Source organism: Lactuca sativa, chromosome 3, assembly GCF_002870075.4.
Source record: "Lactuca sativa cultivar Salinas chromosome 3, Lsat_Salinas_v11, whole genome shotgun sequence".
NCBI classification, from domain to species: Eukaryota; Viridiplantae; Streptophyta; class Magnoliopsida; order Asterales; family Asteraceae; genus Lactuca; species Lactuca sativa.
The window spans coordinates 152,527,998-152,553,216 of record NC_056625.2 but is presented as its reverse complement, the minus strand read 5'-3'; the positions used below and the strand labels follow the sequence as shown (position 1 = coordinate 152,553,216).

Genomic DNA, 25,219 nt, shown 5'->3' with positions numbered 1-25,219 from the left:
ATTTCACTGTACAATAAGACAACACATAAAGTAGTAGTCAAACGCTAGTAGATAGTAGTCAACACTTATACAATAGTAGTCGAATGGCAGTATATAATCCCTTGACGATATATATTTACCTATCAAAACTAACAAAAATTTACTTCTCACAAACCAAAGAAATGACAATTTGCAATTGTGGGGCTCAAGGTATTATAAGGACCTCAAGAACTACCAATAACCCTAGACGGTTGTTTTACGCTTGTCCTAAAGAGGTATTTGGGTTGTACTGTAATTATTTATATTATAATTTTTTATCGAATATTTAAACAATTTACATAATTTTTTTGATATTTATTTATCAGCCACCACAGACTGAGTTTATTTGTTGGGTGGATGAGGCAAAAGACAGTAATTCGATGATAATTTCTAACTTAGCTCGATCGAAGAAGAAGCTTCAAAGCAAAATACTGCATTTGAAGATAGCATTACTATGTAGTTGGATTTTCTTTTTTGGTGTAGTTGCTACAAGTTGTAAAAATTAAAATGTAATGTATGTTATTATTTGTAATGGTTTGTGTTTCCATCTATGATAACTTATTATGCTATCCTTTTAATATTGTTTTCAACTAGTTGTAATCTACGTGTTGTTTAAAAATAAAACAAACATGATTCATGGAATATCAAATATTTATTTCTTCATATACAATTTAGATTTAAAGAAGGGTAGTTCTAACATGGAATATCAAAATAAAAAAACATGATTTATGGAATATCAAATACAATTTCGTCACATGTCGTTTCATTTTTAACATTTTTAAATTTACATCTTTTTTGGTCCAGTAATAACCTCGACCCATTTCATAATGAAACAAGTGAAACACGCGACTCCAAAAAGAACCAATGCGACCTATTATGTTAAATACATTGTTTGACATTAAAACACATCATAGGTATCTAGTTTATGATATAACACTCAATCAAATAAAATTATTTGACAATAACATAATTAGATTAGTAAACATAAGTAAACCAAATACTCTTACAGATTTTTATTTTGCTGAACAACCACTAATAAAAACCAAAGATACAGATATATTACCTAAAAATAAAAATTAAAAGACATACATAGCCATATATTCTACCTTAAAATTACTTCAACAAACAAGCAAACTATTAAAATATTAGTCATCTTCATCCCACATCGGAAACTCGTAAGGATACTCTTTTTTCATAGCAACGACTTCCGTTTTTTTCTCCAAATAGTACTCACGAAGTTCTATTTTAGTCTTTAGCTTTCGAAAAATTTCTTCACTAGAGCGGATCGAACTCTCGGCAGATTGGATTTCTGATGGGTTTTGGTCATAAGAACATCCTATGTGCTCATACAAACCCTAATGCTTGGATCTAGGTTTCTCTATTGTACATGCAATTTATCCAAGACTATAAACCCTAGATCTAGCATATGATAATCAATACAACATATAATTAGGTTTTAGATCATACCTTGATTGTTATGTAGCAATAACAATCTCAAATCCTCCTTGTAATGACTTTAGAAAGCTTAGAGTCACAAATGTCACTCCTCTAATGGTTCACAAACACCAAGAGCAAGAGGATGAAGAAGAGAAGAGAAGGAGGCTGCCCAAAACGTGTGGAAATCCTAGAAGAAGTCTTGTCCACGTTTTTAGGGCATAAGGGCTCTATATATAGTGAGGCTATTAGGGTTATCTAACAAGGAAACCCTAATTTAGATGCTTAAGCCCTAAGAAACCCATGGACTCCTTTCCTTAAAGGCCTTGGACGATTTCTAATGGGTTTCCCCATAGAATTCGTCCACTCCTTAATATAAGGCAGTCCATAGCCCAAATTGCAATTATCTTATAATTACAATTCCAGTCCCTTAAGTTTAATTAATCTCTTTTAGTCACAAACTTAATTCTTATTAATTCTTGACTAATATTAATTAAACAATATGATTTCTCCTTTAATATATTATTCTCATAATATATTAATAAATCATATTTAATCCTTTCTCTCCATAATTTATCCTATCAAGTTGCTTTGGTGAAGGCAACCCAAAAGGACCATGCACCATCGGGTCAAGTACATACCAAAATAGTTATGGACTTAGACACTAATCTAGCAGTCTCCCACTTGGATAAGTCTAATAACTATTATGCGTATGACTTCAGATCCTAATCTGCAATCGTAGCTTTCCAAAGCCGCTGTCAACTCTGATCCTATCAGACACGCGTGTTCTTTAGATAAGGGATCATATATTCCTCCATTCTAGATATTGTAAGACATGATTTCTAATCATTCTCTCTGTACTATTTCTCAACTTCCGACTTATGACGACTGACTAATTGAACAAATCAAATTAGCCCTAGCCCGGCCGAACATTTACGTTTGTCATCACTAAATCATCGAGGGGCCCAAAGATATCGCTTTTATCCTACTTTGGATAAAAGGAACGGATAAACTTTGATTCAATGCTCGCTTGCACTCACTCACCGAATCACACACAACAATATGTTTTATGACACCAAGTTACTAGTGCATTTACATATTATCAATGTGCAACTGATTTGCAAGATACAACTCACACATCTTGGTTTCAAGAATATAAGATATTATCGTCTCACCAATCACTTGTGATACAATTCATGGAGTGATCCAAGTGAGCGTGGGTTTAATCCAATGCTCAAATCATATTCATAAGCACTCATGAATGTTGCAGCAAACATTTGCTTATGTCTAATACTCATTAGACAATCCACACACCAATTCATGACAGTCTTTATTCATACCTACTTCCAACATATGAACGACTGTGGCCCGTTCGAATAATTTGACTGTTCTAAACCAATTAAATTATTCAGGAAGTAAAAACATGCAAAGTGAAACACAAGAATAATACTAATCCCATATGGCCTCAAACCTTTGAGCATAAATAAAACACCTTTTATTTATCACCATATCGATTACTCATTATTTGTTGTTGCGGGTAATCAACTTCTTACTTGAATTATTACACTTGTCCCATGCTCTTATCATGCACACAATGTTTACGTATGGTTCTTACTTTGTGAAATAGATCAAATGAACACATTTCCAATCATACTCATTTCACAACTCCAAATCCTTTTTCATAAGTGAAAGAATATCAAATTCTTGCTACTTATGGAATATGCTAGATTCTAACATTTTATGCAATGATCCTTTCGCAATGTCATAGCACAAAAGTCACAATGATTATTGCCAATGAAATTACAAAGTCCTCTATCGGAGATTGTTACAAGACAATTCCTTAGATATGATGTCTCTCACTCAAAGTACATTCCTTTGAACATCCTTTTGCATAAAAGTTTCTAATCTAGACATAGATTTTCAATATTCAATTCCCAATATGAAAAACTTTCCATACTTACCATATGACAACTCATTCTCAATAGAATCTTATCTATTCATAATAATGTCGATATGGTCCATCCAATACTATACTTCCAACTACTCACAAGCAACCAATCCTCGGCGAACTTTGGATTGTCCTTTGATAGTTGTTTAATTATCTTAGTCAAAACGGATTCTTGTCCTTTTTTCCCTCTAAATGCGCTAGACATTTGGAAAATTTTAGAATGGTCAAATATTATAGCATTTGCAATCGATCTTATACCCGAAGCATATGAGACACGATGCATAATGTCTTACACAAAGATTTGATACTTTATCAATCTTCTGCCATAATATTTTATGTGATACGTTCTCAAAATTCAAACTATGAAGAGGAATGCCGTAATCATAATCGAAATTTGAGAACACACTATGTATCCCTGACTAAATTTATTAACATTCCACAACCTAAGCCTTTAGATTTGAAATGAAGCATAATATCCTCTCCCTTAATTATAGCAAAACAACTTTTCAATTCTTGCAACTTTGCAAAGTATAACTATTGTTTTCTATAATTAATATTGATAACTTGCAATACTTTCCATAATAATCATACAATCATAACATTTATGCTCCCACTATCATGATTATTATTATAAAACATAACACTTATGCTCCCACTAGCTTTGACATGTATTCAGAAACAACTTAACTTTCAGAAAAATAATACCTATTGAATTTCTTAAGTTCATGTTTCTAATACCTAATGCTTTGATAATCCTTTATCTAAGCTTATACACCTTTCCTTTAGATAGCTCATATGTGTGTCTAAACAATTCAGACTAATTGCCAAACCTCACAATTCAAATCATGGAAAGGGATACCGTAACCATAATCGAATTCGAGAATACAATTTTTCACAATCACTATCCTTTTAAAATCTTTCTTAGTGAAAGCATTTTCTCACAGTCATTTTCATGAAGGAGGGAATCTTATGACACTTAGATATTAATGGTGTATGTGTTCCTATCCATGTGAATTTGTCAAAACCAAAGTTTACGACAAATTCAAACTCATATGGACCGAACTTTCTTAATCTTGATTTCTTGCCTTATGGTAACACAGCTGCCCACCATGTCTTCCAAGTAGTTAAGCAGCTCACCCTTTCCTATCAATGTACTTTCCATTGATCAAGGTGCCTGCCTTTTATGCGTTCAAATGAGAACTCATAGAACTCACATGCATAATTAACTCAATTAGAACGGCACAGGAACAATATAGTGTCAACACGATAGGTTGTAAACCTCAACTCGTGTGCTAGTGATGATCGATAAGGTTTATTTTGATTTGTTCTTGAAACCTTTCAAGACCATTAAGACTCCCACTGACTCCTTTACATATAAGATTCTTTTTCCAATAAACATTTCTTGACAAACAAATATTCAAGAGTTAGTGTAGTTTCTATCAAAACACTTCATAAATTGGTCCTAGTTGGTCTTTGTCTTATCCAAGACATCACAACTTTCCACATTTGATGAATACTTTTCACTCAATGTCACAATCTTAACTCTAAGACTTGTTTTGGAATGAAGTGTGATTGACTTCTTGATTTAACCATTTCTTCAATTCTTGATTCCTCTTCTTAGACATACAATTGTACTAAGACTCGCTTAGAGGATCAATTGAGATATGGTTCTTAATCATTAAGACCTATCATAAAGCATAAAAGGTACTCTCCCTTCTTCTTAGAATGGAGAAACTTTTATCTTTCTGCCTACTTGATTCTTCTTATTCGTTCTGCTATTGATTTAAAAAATTTCAATCAATTCAGAATTACTTTTAATCTCATAAGTATAATCATATTTACTAAACCTTTAGTAAATCATGACGAATATCTTTGTTACTCTTATGGTGGACTTGATCAACACGCAACTTTGTGTACTCGATCTCCTAGTCCTTCACCTGACACTTTGTCAATGAATTAGTCTAATTTCCAAATATGAAATTTCTCATTCATCGTGAAACCAAGTTGCATGATTCCAAGTTTTTGTCCAACTGAAACTTGGTTGATGAGAAACTCTCCCTATTTGGTAAATTCTCGACATTTCCACAAATAATATAATTAAGAATCAAATCCATTATTGCTAATAATAGAAATATTCAAACATCAATTTTTCATATACGCCATTGCAAGGATAAATAAATAATATAAAAATCAAAATTTATTTTATTGCGGAAAAATTTGTCCTTACAATGCAATTCATTGAAAACCTATGCTAATACATCTATCTTAGCAATCTAATTCTAACTCAAAAGTGGCAGCTCGAGAATCTAATCTTCAAGTAATCTGATCGAAATCCATTCTTTCACGGTTAGATTCTGCTCACTTCTTCCCTTAAGCTTCCTCTCCTTTCTTCGATCCTACAAAACATCAATCTTATTATGTATTAAGATTCTAGAATAGAAGCTTAAAAGAGTTAGTCAATGGATTTTATCTAAAGCAGAGCCATACGTTTTGACTCTCCCATCTCTTAGATCTCTTAGGTAAATAGGGCAGCTTCGTCTCCAATGCCCCTTCTCTTGGCAATAAAAGCAAATTGACTCTTTTGGAACAGGACATGGAACTAGTTCAGACATTGCCTTTCTCTTATGATCAAACTCTTTGATCATGGCATGTCTTTCGTTGCCAACGCCTATATTCATAGAGGTCTGGAAGGCAGATTCACCAATCAATTTTGCTTTTCTATTGTGCCAAACCATTGCTGATTCAGTAGCAATAAGCATATAGGTGAGATCTATAAGGGTCACGTCGCAGTTCATCATATAGTACTCTCTTACGAACTCACTATATGAGTTAGGAAGTGACTGAAGAACCCAGTCAACAGCCATCTCTTCACAGACAACGGATCCCAACATTCTTAACCTATCAATGTGTGACTTCATCCCTAGGACGTGTGCACACACCGAATTTCCTTCTTTATGTTTACTTGCCAAAAGGGCTTGAGTGAGCTTGAACTTTTCAAGCCTTCGAACTTGTGGGTTAGGGAGAATAATTGGAGGAGGTGGAGGAAGTGAAGCATGATTTCTTGTTCCTCGATTGAATCGTGGAATATCATCTTCATGTGGAATGCTTGTTCCACGGGATTTGGGAAGACCATATTTGTTGAACTTTGACATCTACAAAACGGGAGAAAACGAATTCAAGTTAGTTAATTAATCTCTTTTAGTCACAAAACTAATTACCAATTAATTCTTGACTAATATTAATTAAACAACATGATTTCTCCTTTAATATATTATTCTCATAATATATTAATAAATCATATTTAATCCTTTCTCTCCATAATTCATCCTATCAAGTTGCTTTGGTGAAGGCAACCTAAAAGGACCATGCACCATCGGGTCAAGTACATACCAAAATAGTTATAGACTTAGACACTAATCCAACAATTTCTTCCCTAGTTCTTATAATCCAATTCCTTTTACGATCAATGTCATCCCATTAGTTGTCTAGAAGGTTTCGTTGGAAACGATAATCTTCAAAAGCCGTATCCACATTAGCTTCTCTTTTTAACAACAGTTTTTTCACTTCCTCATCCATCTTCTCCCCTAATATAGGATGATCGACGTGGGGAAGGGGCTTTGTTGAAACGTTATGGGAATTTGACTCCAAAGGAGGCTTATTGTTGGACGTAGATGGCCAATTAAATTTTGTCAGGATCCTGTTCATCTCCTCTGATCTTTCTGTCATTTTCACACTACAATTTTTTTGTATTGTTTCTTTGATTTCTAAATTGATAAGAAATGTGTAGCACCGGGTTCCTGGTACGTAAATCTTATTTGAGTACTTCCCTTCTTTTAGCCTTGGACTCGGCGAGTCGGACCTATGGATGCGGGACCCGGGACAAGTTTAAGTTGGCAACTCGGCGAGTCCATATCCTAGACTCGGCGAGTCACAGTTGTTGGATGAAACCCTAAGTTTCAGGGGTTTGCACCCTATTTAAACGACTTAACTGCCCCAAGCCAGCCCCCATTCACCCTCAGAGCCCTGTATCTCTCTCTAGTCTTGCTTTCTTGTGAGTTTGAAGTGTTTTGTGGTGTATTGAAGTTTCTTTGAAGGAAAAGAAGAGGGAATCAGGAAGAGGAGAAGGAGGCCAAGCATCTCTGTGTCATTCCAACGTTTCCCCTAAGGTATAGCTCGTTTCCCCTCTGTTTTTAAGCTTATAGCTCCATAAAAGTCCTTTTTGAGCCATTTCCAAGATTGTGTATGCTTGAGGGTTTGTAATAAGTCGATTGGCCTCTAGATCTAGGCAAGATTGAGCTCCAGGAGCTCAGATCTGTTAGCTTTATGGCCCCATGTTGCTTGTTCACCCTAGATCTACCCTTTTGAGGCATTTTGAGCCCTAAAATCCATATTGGTGAATATCCACATGTAAAGTTGGAAACTTTACGTGTTATTCGTGTCCTAGAAGTCCAGATCTGTGAATGGCATGGACTGGAATCGAGCAAATCTGTGTATTTAGTGGGTGCATGGAAACGACTCGGCGAGTCGTTCATGTGACTCGGCGAGTCTGTTCGCGAGTCTCCGAGTTTGTCCCCTTTTCGTAGTGTCGAGTGAGCAGTGAGTCACGGGGTGTGACTCAGTGAGTTGGAAGCTAAAGTCATCTATGGAGGTACTCGGCGAGTCAATGCCCTGACTCGGCTAGTTCAAGGCAATCTCCTTAGATCAAGAACAGACTCGGCGAGTCGCAGCATAAGTGTTCTTCGGATGAAGATGGACTCGACGAGTTGTTCATACAACTCGGCGAGTCTTAGCATAAGTGTTCATCGGATGAAGATGAACTCGACGAGTTGTTCATACAACTCGGCGAGTAGGATGAAGGACTTGAATATCAGCTTAGAAGGAGAACTCGTCGAGTCGTCGCCTAACTCGACGAGTAGGAACGGGATCCAGGACAATCGTTTGGATAGTGACTCGGCGAGTTGGAAAGCCAACTCGGCGAGTCGGGTCAACTGAAAGTTGACTCTGACTTTGACTTAGGGCATGGTTAGGGGTAAAATGGTCATTTTACCCAAAGGTCAGTGAGCAGTGTTTGATTGAGTATGTTGTGGGAATTGCAGCCGGAGGATTTCCGGAGCAGCAGCAGCAGCAGTAGGCAGTCAGTTCCTGATCAGATCAGCAGCTACTTCGAGGTGAGTTACCTTCCAGTAGCGGTGGGTCTACGGCCATAATGCCGGCCCACCAGTAGGAGTTGTATGTTAGATGATTGTCTTTGTGATATCATCTAGGTTTGCTACTACCTGATATGTTGTATGCTGGCACGATATGTATATGTGATAGTTGTAGAGTTCGGTTGTTAGGACCGAAGGGTAGGTCGGACACCCCAGATATGTCTGACAGTAAGTGATGATATGATTGCATGCTGGCTTGTTATGTTATATGAGATAAAGGTAGTAAGAGGGGACTAGTCCCCGAGGATCGGTTGTTAGGACCGATGGGTAGTCAGCACCCCAGAATGGCTTGACATGGGTAGTCAGCACCCCAGAATGGCTTGACACGGGTAGTCAGCACCCTAGAATGGCTTGACACGGGTAGGACGGCACCCCAGAATGGCCGTACCGGGTAGTCAGGCACCCCAGAATAGCCTGGCAGTATGTATGTTATGTGTTTGTATGGTATGTGGTACGATGGGGGAACTCACTAAGCTTTGTGCTTACAGTTTTCAGTTTTGGTTTCAGGTACCTCCTCAGCTAGGGGAAAGGAGTCGGCGCGGTAGCAGCATGTCACACACACACTCTCCGGTTTCCGCATTTACGAGCTTCACTGGGATTTGTACTCTGATATTTTGATTGGGTGTATGAATTGGCTTTTAGACATGGTTCACTTTGTGTTATGGTTTGATCAAACAATGTTTTTAGTTATTAATATTTTCTAAAGTAATGTTTTAAAAAAAAATTTTTGGTCGTGAAAATTGGGTCGTTACAAAATGTACATTAAATAGTAGTCAATGGCTAGAAGATAGTAGTCAAAACCTATAGAAAAATAGTCACTCTAATAAAATAGTAGTCAAAACCAATAAAAAAACAGTCAAATTACAATAATGTCTTGGTACGATATGACAACACCTAATATAGTAGTCAAAACCTATTTGACAGTAGTCTAAGCCTATAAAAAAGTAGTTAAATTGTCAATTATATATAGACACTTAAATGTATGCGTCTGAGATTTACAAATAATATATTAGTGGTTAATCTGTAACCCTCATACACATACAATCATGTCGACCTCTCAAGAAAAATGGTGGTTGATGCCACAAGAGAAGCGCTTGCAAAATGTTAACAAAAGAAGAAGAGATCAAGAACGAGATTAAAGGCGTTGAAGAAGATAGGAAACGGTTGGATAAATTACAAGCTGATATTTGGTCTAAAATGAGGTCGGTTCAAGACAAAGAACGCGACATAAAAACTACAAGGGCTTGGGTACGAGATGCAATTGACTACGCCAACAAAGAAGAGGTTAAAATGAAAAAGATTCACAAAAACATACAAAAAAATTACAACTGGGTGATTCAAGAAGAAACAAAATTTCCAAATGATTTTCCAGATGTTTGAATTTAATAATTCTTGATTAATCAAGTAGTAAGTTTATGCATTTTTTATGAGTTTATCTATGTAATAAGTTTTATATTTGCTTGCTTATTATTATTAATATATATATATATATATATATATATATATATATATATATATAATATGTAGTATTCTCTTTATATCAAACAGTACACATTGAATGTCACTAAAAACATACAACTCGGACTAACTAAAAATCGACTGTATAGAAGATCCATAATATATCATAGCCATCCTATAACGAAACTGAGTAGCAGCAACAACAGGTGTCATCGATATACCCATCGATCGACCTGAAACAAGCTGCTCCATGAACATCAGCATAAACACACAACACTCTCCATACATCCCCTCTTGTTGGGGTACGTCCGTAACATCCGTAACAGTGATGGATGCTTTCTGAACAGACAAAACCATGTGGTTCCAATACTCAATTTCCACCAGAATGCGGTTCATAAGCTCTTCAAACCGAACAAAATCAATAATCTTCACGGCGCCAAATAATCAGAAGTTGTCGTACAAATTCAATGTCAGCGTGTCCATCCATAACTTGCCAAGTATCCAATGATGTGGGTTGATGCATATTGGAAAGTAAACATGTTTAACACACAACCGTTGCAATTAATTACAATTAAATTCACTGATAATATATATATTATTTCTTTACTTACACGGTCAACTTCCAGCCAAGATTTACATCCATCCAATGGGTCAAACGGATTTCCCGTTGCACTTCCTGCCCACTGGAAAATCTCAAATCCACCAAAAAATGACGATGGCATGATTGTCCATCGAGCATCCTTTGGTCTCTGCTCATTCAAAAGCCTTCCCCATAGGTCAACATGATGCATTTAAATTTAATTGAAACATACTTAGCATATAAACTTTTTATATTATAAATATAAAGGAATGTCTTCATATCGCTTCATCTAAAAATCCCATTTCACTTGCATAAAAAAGTCGATCACAAAACCTTGCTTCCATTTTTTCATTGTATAACCGATGTTTCAAAAAAAAACAGCTGGTTTGTTTCCCATGTATAGAGCAGGAGCATTACAACCCGGATTCACATACAGCTCCAATAAAAGTGCCGAGGGATCGCTAACAAATACGGGGGCGGTTGTTCGTTGTGTATTACCCCGCCTGTACGATATCGGGGGGCATTTTGAATCTACATTATATACATAATCAATAACTATCCATATAGTAATAAAATTATAGTAAATATGATTTTTACCATACTTACCGAAACGTAAGGAGAACTAAGATATTGAGAAGGTTTCAATTGCCTAACCGGACGACCTTCTTTAACAATAGGCTTGGGTATATGATTTTCCGCATCCACAATGTCGCTAGCAACAACCTCCTTCTTTTTCTTCTTCTTCTTCTACAAAAAACATATTCATTTTTTAATATACTTTGAAAAAATAAAAAGTTTAATATACAAAACAAAAAAAATAATAACCACCTTCGCGATTTGTTTTCTAGAATCATCCTCCGGTGGATTACCAACATGATCATCCTCGTTAACTCGATTTGATTTTTGTGGACTATATACCACATCCTCATTCCCCTACATTTAAAGAAAAAATAATTAATAAAAAGCTTCGTTAATGTTAAATAAATTTTATAAAACTAAAAAAACCAATAAACAATTAGAGAAAACACACAATATATTATATTTACTTTGTATGAAATACCCAAGGAAATTAACTTACTACATTTTTTTGTATTTTGTATACTACTAGTATACCAAATATAGCATTGTACTTTCAAAATGGTGTGACATTAACATATTTTATAACAAACCCGAAAGTAGCAAAACACAATGTTATTTTATCAATACAATATACTTCAAAGTATCTACAAATTATAAAAATAAAAACATTTTCAAATCAATAGTACATTGCTAATGTACGCTATAATTAAGACATAGAAAATAACATCATTTTAAACAACATGCAAACATTGAATCATAACATACATACAAGGGGATACAATCCTGAAAAATACGTTTAAAAATAACTTTCTTTTGAAAAATAATTAAAATATATATATACAAAAACATAGGTTATTTTTTTTTCCAACAATATATATATATATATATATATATATATATATATATATATATTGCCAACAAAAAATCATAATATACATAAAAGGGGATAAAATGTTTATTAGTTATTAAAAATAAAAAATAAAAATTACGAAACTGTAGGTTTTTGGGAAACCTATGGTGTACAAGTGTTCACTGCACAAAATGTGCAGTAAATGCTTGTACACCTTAGGTTTCCATAAAACCTACGATTTCGTTTTTTTTTAAATATACGATTACAAAATTAACATAATTCCGATCCCATTGAATAGCTTTTTAAAAAAACAAAAAAAAAATTAATTTCCGTACGGCTCATACGAAACCATAGGTATACAAGTCGACAATGCACAATCTGTGCATTGCACACTTGGACACTGTAGGTTTCGTATGAAACCTACGGTTTAATTTTTTTTTTTTCGTTTTTTTTTCAAAAAAAATTTAACCACATATATAAAACATACTCCTAATCACAAATACGATAAAAATTTGATGAAAAGTAGACAAACCTGATTGTTTTTCGGGTGCTTTATTGAGAGAAAAAAGTAGCCAAAACAAAGAAAACAATAGGCAAAGTGACCTAATCTGAAAAAAAAATCATCATATACTTTGGGCTAATGGGCCACAAAAAAGTAAACGGGCACGTGAAACAGTAGCTCATTTGCACAAAACAGTAGTTTTCTCAATAAAATAGCAGTCAAAGGCGTTGACCGTAGTCAACCCTAAGTTGACTACGGTTTTATGAGCTATTTTTGGCTAATTGGTATATTTTGGCTATTTTTTGATAAGTGATTAAGAAAAAAAAATGCTAGATTAATAATTTCCCCAATAGTTTATTTAAGTGCAAAAAAGCCTGTTTTATCCTAATAAAAAATATCCCATAATCAATTGGTGGGGGAAGAGGCTGAGAATTTCAGGAATGAAGGCGGGAGATGCAACCCGCCATGTTTTTGCGGTTGACAACCCTAAATTGACATATATGAATCCATATACGAATCCAATAAGGAAGGGGCTATCCAAATCACATACCTGTTGGTTATTTTCATAACCAAAAATATAAAACGCGGAAGCATAAACAATGGATCTTTAATCTCGAATCTGATTAAAAGAAAACTTAAACATGAAAGAATGATTACATACCTGATTTCATTATAATCTTCGGATTTGAAGAACTAGGGTTGGGTTTTCAATTTGATCTCAAGAGCTTTCTCTAAAATCCCTCAGCAAACCCTAAACGAATTTACATGTGTATTTTCGTGTGTGTTGATTTGCTCCTCATCACATGTATTTATAGATGGATATAAACCCTAATGTGAGAGATGGAAGGGATCTTGAGGATCTTGAGTCAAACCGGGAACTCAACCCACATGGTAAGTAAATATTCTATAAATCGGTCCATCAACAATTTATATTCTTACCGTAATAAATTAATTTCATGATAACATTACATATATATGAAGTGGTCCCATAATTATCTAACAATCTCCCACTGGACCATAAATATATAAATGTACATATAATTGTATAAGCGCTTTAATGAATGTTATCGTAATATTGGTACCCTTAAACAATCTCGTCCACTAATCATAATAGTATAGGATCAAAGCGATATTTGTTACAATTTACGTAACTAAACCTATCAATGGTCACATATACATATATAACTAACGACATAGATTAAAAATGATGTGTGGTTTTAAAATCTAAATAGATTTCCAACGAGTTCCTCTTTATATTGAAGTGAGATCAAACTTCAAATAAGTGCAACTAATAATGGAGTTAACCGAATTCTTAATTCTGTACAAAAAAACATATTCTTAAACAAGACATAACACACCATAAAACTCCCACTAAAACCAAATATCACACCAACGTGTGTAGTATGCTCATGAAAGACCTAGGGAAGTAATCCCTTTATGAGCGGATCCGCTTTTATGGAGTTTGTTCATATGTGCTATATATATTTCCATTTTGCACTATTGTATTACTATTAACAGAAGGAAACTTGATGCCAATGTGCTTTGACTTAATAGGATTTCTGTTATTGGAATATAACATTGCTGATTTATTATCACAACTTTAATGGTCTTTCAATACCAATAATGTGTAGCCTCGTCACAAATTTTCACAACCATATTCCATGCTACAAATTATGTTGTCATTATGGAAGAAGTTACCGAAGTCTATTCCATGAAATGACTCATCATGCTAAAATGTAAAAGTATCCTTATATGGATCAGTAACCATTTTGGCATCTAATAAAATAATATTCTTAATAAAAATGATCTCCAAAACATCTGAATTTCTTATGATCCAAACTTGAGTGGCGTAGATATCTGCCCAAAACCAGAAAGATAAATGTACTCCCACTTAATATGTGATACACAAAATCATCTACTGTATTTACCTAAAACCAAAAGAGATAATAAATTGATGAAAATGTGGTACCACGCATAGGATATCCAAAGTTGAGGTTGTTGAGTTTGTGTATTCTGAATAGGAGATAGAATAACATTGTCGATCACTGATTTATAATCTGCATACTATCGAAAGCAATAATAGGAATCACGATTGATTCCTCCTTAAGGACAATGTTTTAACCTTGTTTCTCTCCCAAACTCAACATCCTCAAATAATATTGCTCTATCCAAAATGCAAGGTCAATATTCATGCAATTGAGAACTAACATAATGCCCTCAATCCATTCCTTAAAGTTAACCTCATTGAGTACATGAATTATAAATGTGATCAATGTCAGTAGATATAATACCACAATTCAAACATAAGCAAATCTATTTTTTATGCTCATTAATCCATAAACCGTAATCAATAAATTTAATTTATGACATCGTTACAAGATATCAACACAACATTAATATTAAGTCTTTGGACACTAATACTAACTTGCAAGAGATATCCTTGTTTTAGAGATAAACATTGACAATAAATCATGTTAATTAACAAACCCTCTTTGGATTGACTTATTAATCACATGAAACCAAAAAATCGTCACATGTTTATCACCACATATATATTTATTCAGCCAAATATCAGTCTACCTTTGGGTCGGCTGATACTCGCATTAATAAACACATAAACTATAAATTTTGATAATAAAAATTAACAATATATCATCTCAATTAATAAGCCTCTCTTTGGATTGACTTATTAATGACATGTAACCTACAAATTGTAACATATTTATCATCAAACATGTATTTATCCGGCCAAATATTTACCTACCTTTGGGTCAATTAATATTCGCATTAATAAACACAAACAATAAAATTTAAGTTCTCTATAAATTAATTTTCACAAAAAAAGATCACTTTGGCGATATATTGTGTCAATTAATTTACTCTTAAAAATAAGATGTCATAAATGTAGTTTATTAACAACCTGAAAATATTTGTCAAACTGTATATACATTTAGGTTAAATACAGTTTACATAAACAATATTGTACAAAACTTAATGTATTTATAGCCAAATTAATTAAAATAATAAATGTTACTTAAGCAACATCACCACGCCAATTAATAACCAATAACACTAGTTCAGTAATCATAAATTAACAAAACAATGTTAAAGAGTGCATTATTCCATAAGACTGATAAACTAATATCTTGTTTTGTAAATAATAGTCGAAATTGACATAACTAGTTAAAGTTAGCAAAACTTAAACTAAAGTGTGCCAAAAATTAATGAATAAACCTTTAAGAAAATAATATTTTCTTTAAACCTTAATAAGCAAGGAAAATATCCATTCAATCTTGCCAATAAATAAAACAAATAATAGACATAAAAGAACATATCGAAACGACAGATTTCGATAGGAGAATTAAATAGACACACATAATGCAAAAAAAATAAATAAAAAAAAATAAAAAGAATAAAAAAAAATAAAAAAAATAAAAAAAAACCTGTAACTTATGAATGGACAATTGCTAAATAAAGAATTACACATTAAGCAATAAAGACCATGAATTTATTTTCTCAAAACAATTCGACTATTAAAAACGGCAACACTTATACATATTTTTTTAATTAAAGGCAATAGTTTCTTCCATTGATACACTCGAAGAGAACCATGAGATAAAATTAATTAAGTGTGGTATATAATTCATAGACACAATCCAAAAAGTAAATATGCATGTGATCAAGCATGATTATAGCTGAAGAAAAGTTATCTATCTAATTCGAATGACATCAGAAGAAATCATAAAGAAAAAAAAATCTTTTAACAAATTTGAGTACGCTCTGATACCAATTGTTGGTTATTTTCATAACCAAAAATATAAAACGCGGAAGCATAAACATTGGATCTTTAATCTCGAATCTGATTAAAAGAAAACTTAAACATGAAAAAATGATTACATACCTGATTTCATTATAATCTTCAGATTTGAAGAACTAGGGTTGGGTTTTCCAGTTGATCTCAAGAGCTCTCTCTAAAATCCCTCAGCAAACCCTAAACGAATTTACATGTGTATTTTCATGTGTGTTGATTTGCTCCTCATCACATGTATTTATAGATGGATATAAACCCTAATGTGAAAGATGGAAGAGATCTTGAAGATCTTGAATTAAACCGGAAACTCAACTCATATGGTAAGTAAATATTCTATAAATCGGTTCATCAACAATTTATATTCTTACCATAATAAATTGATTTCATGATAACATTTTATATATATATATATATATATATATATATATATATATATATATATATATATATATATATATATATATATATATATATATATATATATATATATTAGTCCCATAATTATCTAACAATAGCAAGTAAACATTATATTCATATTTTCAATACTTAAATCACTTTTTTGTCGAATTCCAAAATTTTATTCTATCTCATCTAAGTGTAGTACGATTTTTCAATACTTAAATCTTGGGCTTTTGAAGGTGCCGATCGACAATGCTTATTGGATTACAAACTTTATGAATGCTTATCGTCGCATGTCGCTGTTATCCTCAAACAACGTGCCATCAGTGCCAATATTAACGTGAGTTTGGTCCATAAAAATTTTGTGACTTGCATGAATTGTCGACATGATTTTTTAATGATATGTTTATGTTGATGATTTTTAAAATTAAAAATAAAAAAATAAAAATAATAAAAATAAAAAAATCTAGAACATCTTTTGCATAATGTCCTTCTCTCTCCGATCGACATTTGACACATTGAAATGCTCCAACCTTTTTGCATTTCAAGTATACTTGTGAATAACGAACACATCTTTATGACTTTATCGGTAGACATTTTCTTTCCTCCCCAACGGATAATTTTATAATGCCGTTTTTTATCGTATAATCATGTTTAAATAAGAATTAAAATATAAAAAATAGGAACAAAACTAGAAAAACAGAAAACTAACATAACAAATATTGTAAGAGTGTATCGCAAACAAGCTTTTTAAGTTCATTACAAAAAATCCCTACGAGGCTTTCCAGTGTCGAGTTTTCGTTAAGGTTAAAAACTTACTACTTCTTTTGCGTCTTTCATTTCTCTTACTCATGTCCATGTCACACATCAAAGTGGACATCAATAGTTCGGTTTCAAGTATGTTCAATAATAGTAACAACATTATCAATAGAGAAATTAAATATTCTCCTACCTTTTAATCCTCCTTAATAAATGAAGGCTTTTTGTCATATGTCAATCTCTCATTAATTTTGACATTTGTCATTTTGTGGTATTTTTGAAATAAATATTATCCACTTGTCAATTTTTGGTTTGTTCCAATTTTTAAAATTAAAGTCATAAAGTATTAAATATGATATATATGATATATTAAATTGCAATAAATATGTATCTTCCTTAATTTAAAGTTATACATTAAAAAATATTTTTCGTTTACACTTTAATGTTTAATTTTTTTTTAAATCAACTCGTGTAATACACGGGTTTCACACCTAGTATCATAATCAAAAGAAAGCTTGTGGGTATGTTATTTTTCGATTTTAAATTACAAAAAAAAAAAAATTAATAATAATAATAATAATAATAATAAGTAAAGAAACGAAAATACAATAATAGTTGAAATTATATGTATATATAGCGCTTTTAAGGTGAGTCAAATCAACACAATCAACCCCTATTTATATTTAAGTCTAATCGGGTAAAATGATAATTTTGGAGTTTATGACATGTATAACTCCAATATATGTGTTTTCTATAAAAAAAAAAAATCACATTTTATGTTTCAATATATTTTGGTCCATAAATTCTCCAATCCGGTTTTTGTTATCTGGTTTTCCTAAAGTTTTAGCCCATACACGTTCAAGGTTTTCGACATGAAGCCCAATAAATAAAAAAGGCACGTCACATATTTTAGTCAAATTGCAAAAATTAGTCCATTGTTTAAGATAGATTAGGTCCATTTCGAGATATATATATATATATAGTTTCTTGCTAGTGTTTCAATTTAATAATTTATCCTTGCTGTTTCAAAGTAAATAAATAAATAATAAAATAAAATAAAATTCAAAATGTATCTTTTGAATTTGAAGGTATGAAGATTGATGGTGAGATCGCATAAAGTGAACGAGTTGTTTCTTTTCTTGACGGATTATGATTTATGCATAAATATAATGAAACATAATAAAAACCTTACTTATTACTATAAAACTGATTCAACATATACATTATTATATTAGAAAATATCCCCATTCTTTTTTGAAATAATTCAAATGTAAAATTAATATGGTTCCTATAGCTTTTTTGGACAAATTCACAGCTGCCTATGAAATCACTTATATAATATACCATAACTGCTTAACAATTAAGAGAAAAGATGTCTAGAGTTGATATAACTCTTCAATAAAGGTGCATACGATCCAAAAGAAAGCTAAAAAGTGTGAGAAAAAAAGAAAAACGCCGTTGCCGGGGATCGAACCCGGGTCACCCGCGTGACAGGCGGGAATACTTACCACTATACTACAACGACTTCATGTCTAGGTTTCGGTAACATAATTATTTGAATGTATCGTGGATGAACAAACGTATAATAACTTTGTTATTAAATAAAGATATATGTTTAAATCGTAATGAGTGTATTAAAACTTTTTATGATTTTAATTATCAAAGTGATATGAAACGAAAGAGTACTCTCCCAAAAAGTAAATCTTTTGTGTCAAATGAAATATACAGTTTTGACTACTTTGATATCAGAGTTTAGTTATTGCACAAACATAAATAATTTACCTAAATCTAAATAGAAGCAAATAAGTAAAATATAATTTCTTTTAATATTGTATTTATTTTAAATGGAAATAATACGTTAAGTAAATGATAATTGTTACTATCTACCTTTTTTGGCTATTATTTACAAAATGTTAAATATAAGTGTTAACATCATGAAATGAACTCAACATGTTCATTGTCTGTCATTTAAGAATGCCATCCTTCTTTAATGAACTCAAAAATGAAACCAACTTTAGAGGCCGACTATTAGATTGCTATCGACACGGATTTATGATATATCTTAATATGAAAGAAAAAAAAAAGTAAATTATGTAAATGGTCCGTGTGGTTTGCTTAAATTTGTAGGTTTAGTCCAATTTTGAAATGTCGGTAGCTTGCGTTTTTATGGTTTCAAAAGCAAATATCGTAATTTGTTCTCTATGATCAAGAAAATTTGATCTACTAGTAAAATAGGAAAAGCTATTGGTTGTAGAATGAAAGGGTTGTGAATATGATTTAAAAGGGTCTTTTCCGTAATATACTCCATGAATATTCAACGGATGGGTGAGTGGAAAAGTGAGGGTGCACAAAGGATATTTTTCATAAAAACAATACAAATTTCCTAGGTGTTCAAGAAACAAAGATGACAAGAAAGGATCACTTGCACGTTTGTGCCTTAGGGGTTAATATTTTCTTGACTTTGTGTATGTTTTGGTGAACGCTAGTTATGAGTTTCATATAAAAATGGGGTTGTGCCAAAGAGATCCATTTTCTCCATGTCTTTTCATCATTTTCTTTGAAAGGAAAAGCATTTTATAAACAAAACTGGAAAGCAAGACATGGGTGATCAAATGAACAATACATCAGCAAATAAAAAGAAACACTAACAAAGCCTAAAAGTGGAACCACTAAAAACAATGAACAAACGAGGAAAAGGCCACCAAAGGCAACCTACTCTAAAAGTACTAGAGGACCAAAAAAGCAAAAGACAAGGGCAAAAGTGTCCAAATCAGAGCAAGCTCAAACAAAGGCAGCAAAGCAACACCAACTCAATAGTGAGGGGAAGAACAATCAAATAAGTCGATCTACAAAAGCCAACAACACAAAAACAGGATCAAGGGGAACATGTAACATCTAATTTTTGGTATGTGGTTTGCCTCTTAATCTTCTTTAAAGTTAAGATTGATTTTAGGAAGGTCGCGATGAGAGTACTTACGTATTGCAGAGGTCATGTCGTTAAATAGCATTGTGATCTTATATAAGTCGTGACGTGAAGCTGTTAGGGCCCAAAACCCTAAAGTTCGGGCTTTAAGCCCTAATTAAGGAATAAGATGTTTAGGGTTTGCTTCATTCTCAGTCTCCATTTTCAGAGAACTCCCATAGAAAACCCCTAGCCTCCTTTTCTTTCATATTTGAGCTTTATCTCCTTGTTTGTCTATTTTTTAAGGAGAATATTGAGCCTTGGAGTGCATAGAAGCTCGATTCAAGAAAGATCCAACCATTTAAGTGTAACGACCGGGTTTCAGGGCTAAGCATTTTAAACGATGTAATAGTCTAGGTCAACTATTGTAACTATTTTTGAAGTAATAGAGATGAAATATTTGAATACTATGTAGATTATGTGTATTTGTGTGCTTATAACTTAATTATAAATATATAATAAATAAAGGATCAAAATAAGCGTCAAAATTAAAGTGTGAGATAAACCCGATATCTTTACATAAAGTTGTAGTGGTCGAAACAAGGATTCCGGAGATATAAAGAACGCTGAAATCCGAGTTGTAACGAAGAAGTTATGACCCGTCGAAGTTTCGCGATGGAACCGGCTCGATTCCAGGAAGCGTAAATAGTGAATTTACGATAGAGCGAGTTTTAGCCTTAGCGATCTAAACGAAAGTCGTAGAATACGTTAAACCAAGAACGTCCATAAAAAGAACGTCCAATTCTGACTTCGTATGAGGAAGTTATGATTTTTTGAAGTTTTGACTTAGCAATGTACAGCCCGAAAATCGAATATTAGATCTAGCGGTTTTTAGCCGACACAACCTAAACGAGAATCGAAGATCTCGTTATTTGTAGCGTAACAATAAAAAGACAGACGAAAACGAACGTCGGATGAAGAAGTTATGAATTTTTAACGGATCAATCATGTCACGCCCTGTTAATAATATAACTTTTAAAATAAAGTCAAAATTAGCCGATGAAGTTTAAACGAAAGTTGTAGAGTACGTTCCCGCCTACGCGTGGATATAAAGAACATCCAAAACGGAACTTGTATGCGGAAGATATGATTTTTAGAAGTCGGAAAGTAAATTTGCGAGACCTGTTGCGAGATTGCTGGTGTGGCTCGATCTGGGCCATCGCTTGCTGACCACGTCTCGCTCCAGATTTACGACGCGTCACTCCTCGCTACGCCCTACTCCCAAGGCTGGTATGCCCAGCGTACCTTCGGACCTGATCCTCTTGCGAGTGCGAGCTGGCACCCTTATCCGAAGTTACGCCCCGCGTAACTTGTTGAACGCCCCCGCGTAGATCCGAACTTCGGCCCCTATAAATACCATGCGAGGGCTGCCGAGGAAATCACTCATTTCTTCATTCCTTTCTCTCTCTACTTTCTCTCACTACCCATTTTAACCCCTAAACCCTAGGAAAAATCCCTAGCACCCAAAGGAAGCCCCGAGGCTCCCGGAGTCCCAAGAAAAAGGGTCTTTCGGTTCAGAAACGCTGCTCCGAGCAAAGCCCAGTTTTCTTTAAAATCTGTTGTAAGTGAGCTACACTTTCGTAATTTTTAATATAGCTTTTAAATAATTATAGTAATGTAATTAGGCCCTTAAAATAATTATTTGGGCTATTATTATGAGTTATATAGAGTGTTGTTTAACGCTTATATAATAATAATAATAATAATAATAGTTAGACTATTAATTAGTGACGGTTAACGTTAGACTAAACCCTAGTGATATTGATACTAGGTTTTATCGAGGGATAATTGTTTTGAGGTAACGAAGCGCGGTTCGAAGGTAGAATCACCACCTTTTTAGGTGAGTGCATAGTCACTTTCATCTTACACATAGATATGAAGTATTTTATATAAATTACGTGCTATGTGTGCATATTATCTGAATACTTTCCGTCTATGCTGGATGAACATTTTTATACATGTTTTAAATAATTTAAATTGTATATGTATTTTATATCTACGAAAATGTTGGGGTAAAACATGGGTAGATGTAATAGATGATGTGTGATAAAATGATGAGAGGCATCGATGTTGTTGTTGTTGATTCTGTCATCTAGCGGAGTATGGATGACGACCACGGACTCTTCTAGACAATCCAGTGGAACACTAGCAGGCTCGCAACCTGTAGGTGTTTGTGAACGATGTGTTCACCGGTGTACTCTATCCCCCACATGGTTGCCTTAAGGACATTTATTGCTGAGGAATCCCCTTAGGAGTAGTGTCCATCCCGATGATGATCCTTAGGCTAGGTCCCTTATGATACGTGTTTAGGGACGTAAAGTGAGGATAACGGGAACGGGTAATCGGGTTATTGTTGATTGATGAAATTAAATAACTTATATGTTATGGGTTGAAAACCTTATGTGCTCACCAGGCTCCCAAGCCTGACCCACTCAGTTTCATGTATTACAAGTAGTGGCGATCAAGCATAGATGTGATGTTTTTGGATGAGGGATTACGGATATAGGCATGTAGTTATGAAAAAATATAGTAAGGCTTATATTGTACTATTTATGCTTTTGATCTGTATCGAACATGACATCCCGAGTCTTTTAATGAAATACATTTCTTTGTAAATGCTTTTGATAAATCTTTATCATATTTTGTTTTGGTACAAATTCCGCAACACTTTTATTTAAAATTTTACTCTGATTTTTAAACAAACATAAACAAAATCGGTCTTTTCTGGCTGTGAAAATGGGGATGTTACATTAAGCATCTCCCAACCCTTTATAAGTCTTCAATCTTAGAGCGTTATGTGTTAACTGTTGGTTTAGTGTCTAAGTCCATCACTATTTTGGTATGTACTTGACCCGATTGAGAGCATGGTCCTTTTCGGTTTCCTTCACCAAAGCAACTTGATAGGATGATTTGTGGAGAAACACATTAATTATGATCTATTATGTAACGACCCAAAATTTCACATCCAAAAATTTTGTTTATAAAACATTACATAGAAAACGTTAACAATTAAAACATTGTTTAGTTGAACCACTTCTCATCGAAAACCAAATTAAAACCACAACATTCGATCAAACAAAATATCAGAGTATCAATCCCAGAATAAACTCATAACTGCGGAAACAAGAGAGTGTGTGTGTGACGTGCTGCTACCGCGCCGGCTCCTTTCCCCTAGCTGAGGAGGTACCTGAAACCAAAACTGAAAACCGTAAGCACGAAGCTTAGTGAGTTCCCCCATAATACCTCATACCATGCAAGCATATAACAAACAACGTTCAGCCAGGAGTTACGGGCCTCGCCCACACTCGGGAAGATACGGGCCCTGCCCACACTTCGCTAGCCGGGAGATACGGGCCTCGCCCACACTTGTGAAGATACGGGCCTTGCCCACACTTCGCTAGCCAGGAGATATGGGCCTTGCCCACACTTTACTATCTGGGAGATACGGGCCTAGCCCACACTCCAACCTCGGAGAGATACGAGCCCTGCCCACACTCCACCGCTAATCAATAATATACAAGTATCACACAGACAACAAGTATAAGCAACTCTATCATATTGACACATATATCATACTTGACTAAACCCAGAGATACGGGCTCGACCCACACTCTAGTACTAACATCTCATCTACACGGGTCGGCCTTGGTGCCTTAGACCCGTTCCTACTGGAAAGGAAACTCACCTCGAAATAGCTGCTAATCTGGTAGAGAACTGACTGCCTACTGCTGCTCCGGAAATCCTCCGGCTGCAATTCCCACAACATACTCAATCAATCACTGCTAACTGTCTATTGGGTAAAATGACCATTTTACCCCTGATCATGACATAAGTCAAAGTTAGAGTCAACTTTCAGTTGACCCGACTCGTCGAGTTGGCTCGCCAACTCGCCGAGTCCCTGTCCCATCGACGGACCTGGGTCCCATTTCTACTCGTCGAGTTAGGCGCTGACTCGACGAGTTCTTCTTCTAAACTGAGGTTCAAGTCCTTCAACCTACTCGCCGAGTTGTATGAACAACTCGCCGAGTTCATCTTCATCCGAAGAACACTTTATGCTGTGACTCGCCGAGTTGTATGAACAACTCGTCGAGTCTGTTTTTGATCTAAGGAGATTGCCTTGAACTCTCTGAGTCAGGTCATGGACTCGCCGAGTTCCTCCATGGATGAGTTTGGCTTCCAACTCACTGAGTCACACCCCGTGACCCACTACACACACTCGACACAACGAAAAAGGGGACAACTCGGAGACTCGCGAGCAGACTCGCCGAGTCTGATGAACGACTCGCCGAGTCGTCGCCATGCAATCACTATATACGCGATTTTGCTCGATTCCAGACCATGCCATTTACAGATCTGGGTTCCTAGAGCATGAATGACACGTAAAGTTTCCAACTTTACGTGTAGATACTCACCAATGAGGGATTTAGGGCTCAAAATGCCTCAAAAGGGTAGATCTAGGGTGAACAAGCAACATGGGTCCATAAAGGTAACAGATCTGAGCTCCAGGAGCTCAATCTTGCCTAGATCTAAAGGCCAATCAACTTATTACGACTTATAATGCACATACAAGCTTGGTGATTGGCTCAAGAATGACTTAAATTAAGTAATAAGCATAGAAACAGAGGGAAAACAGGTTATACCTCAAAGGAATTGCTGAGAGAGCACAAAGATGCTTGGATTCCTTCCCTTCATCTTGATTTACTCCCCCTTTG

At 34.3% G+C, this 25,219-nt stretch overlaps 1 non-coding gene across 1 annotated transcript; it reads right to left on the bottom strand.

Annotated features, from left to right (window-relative positions):
* Positions 1-18,998: 18,998 nt before the first annotated feature.
* Positions 18,999-19,070, bottom strand: TRNAD-GUC (transfer RNA aspartic acid (anticodon GUC)). Its single transcript has one exon. It is a non-coding gene; the product is annotated as a tRNA-Asp (tRNA).
* Positions 19,071-25,219: the final 6,149 nt, after the last annotated feature.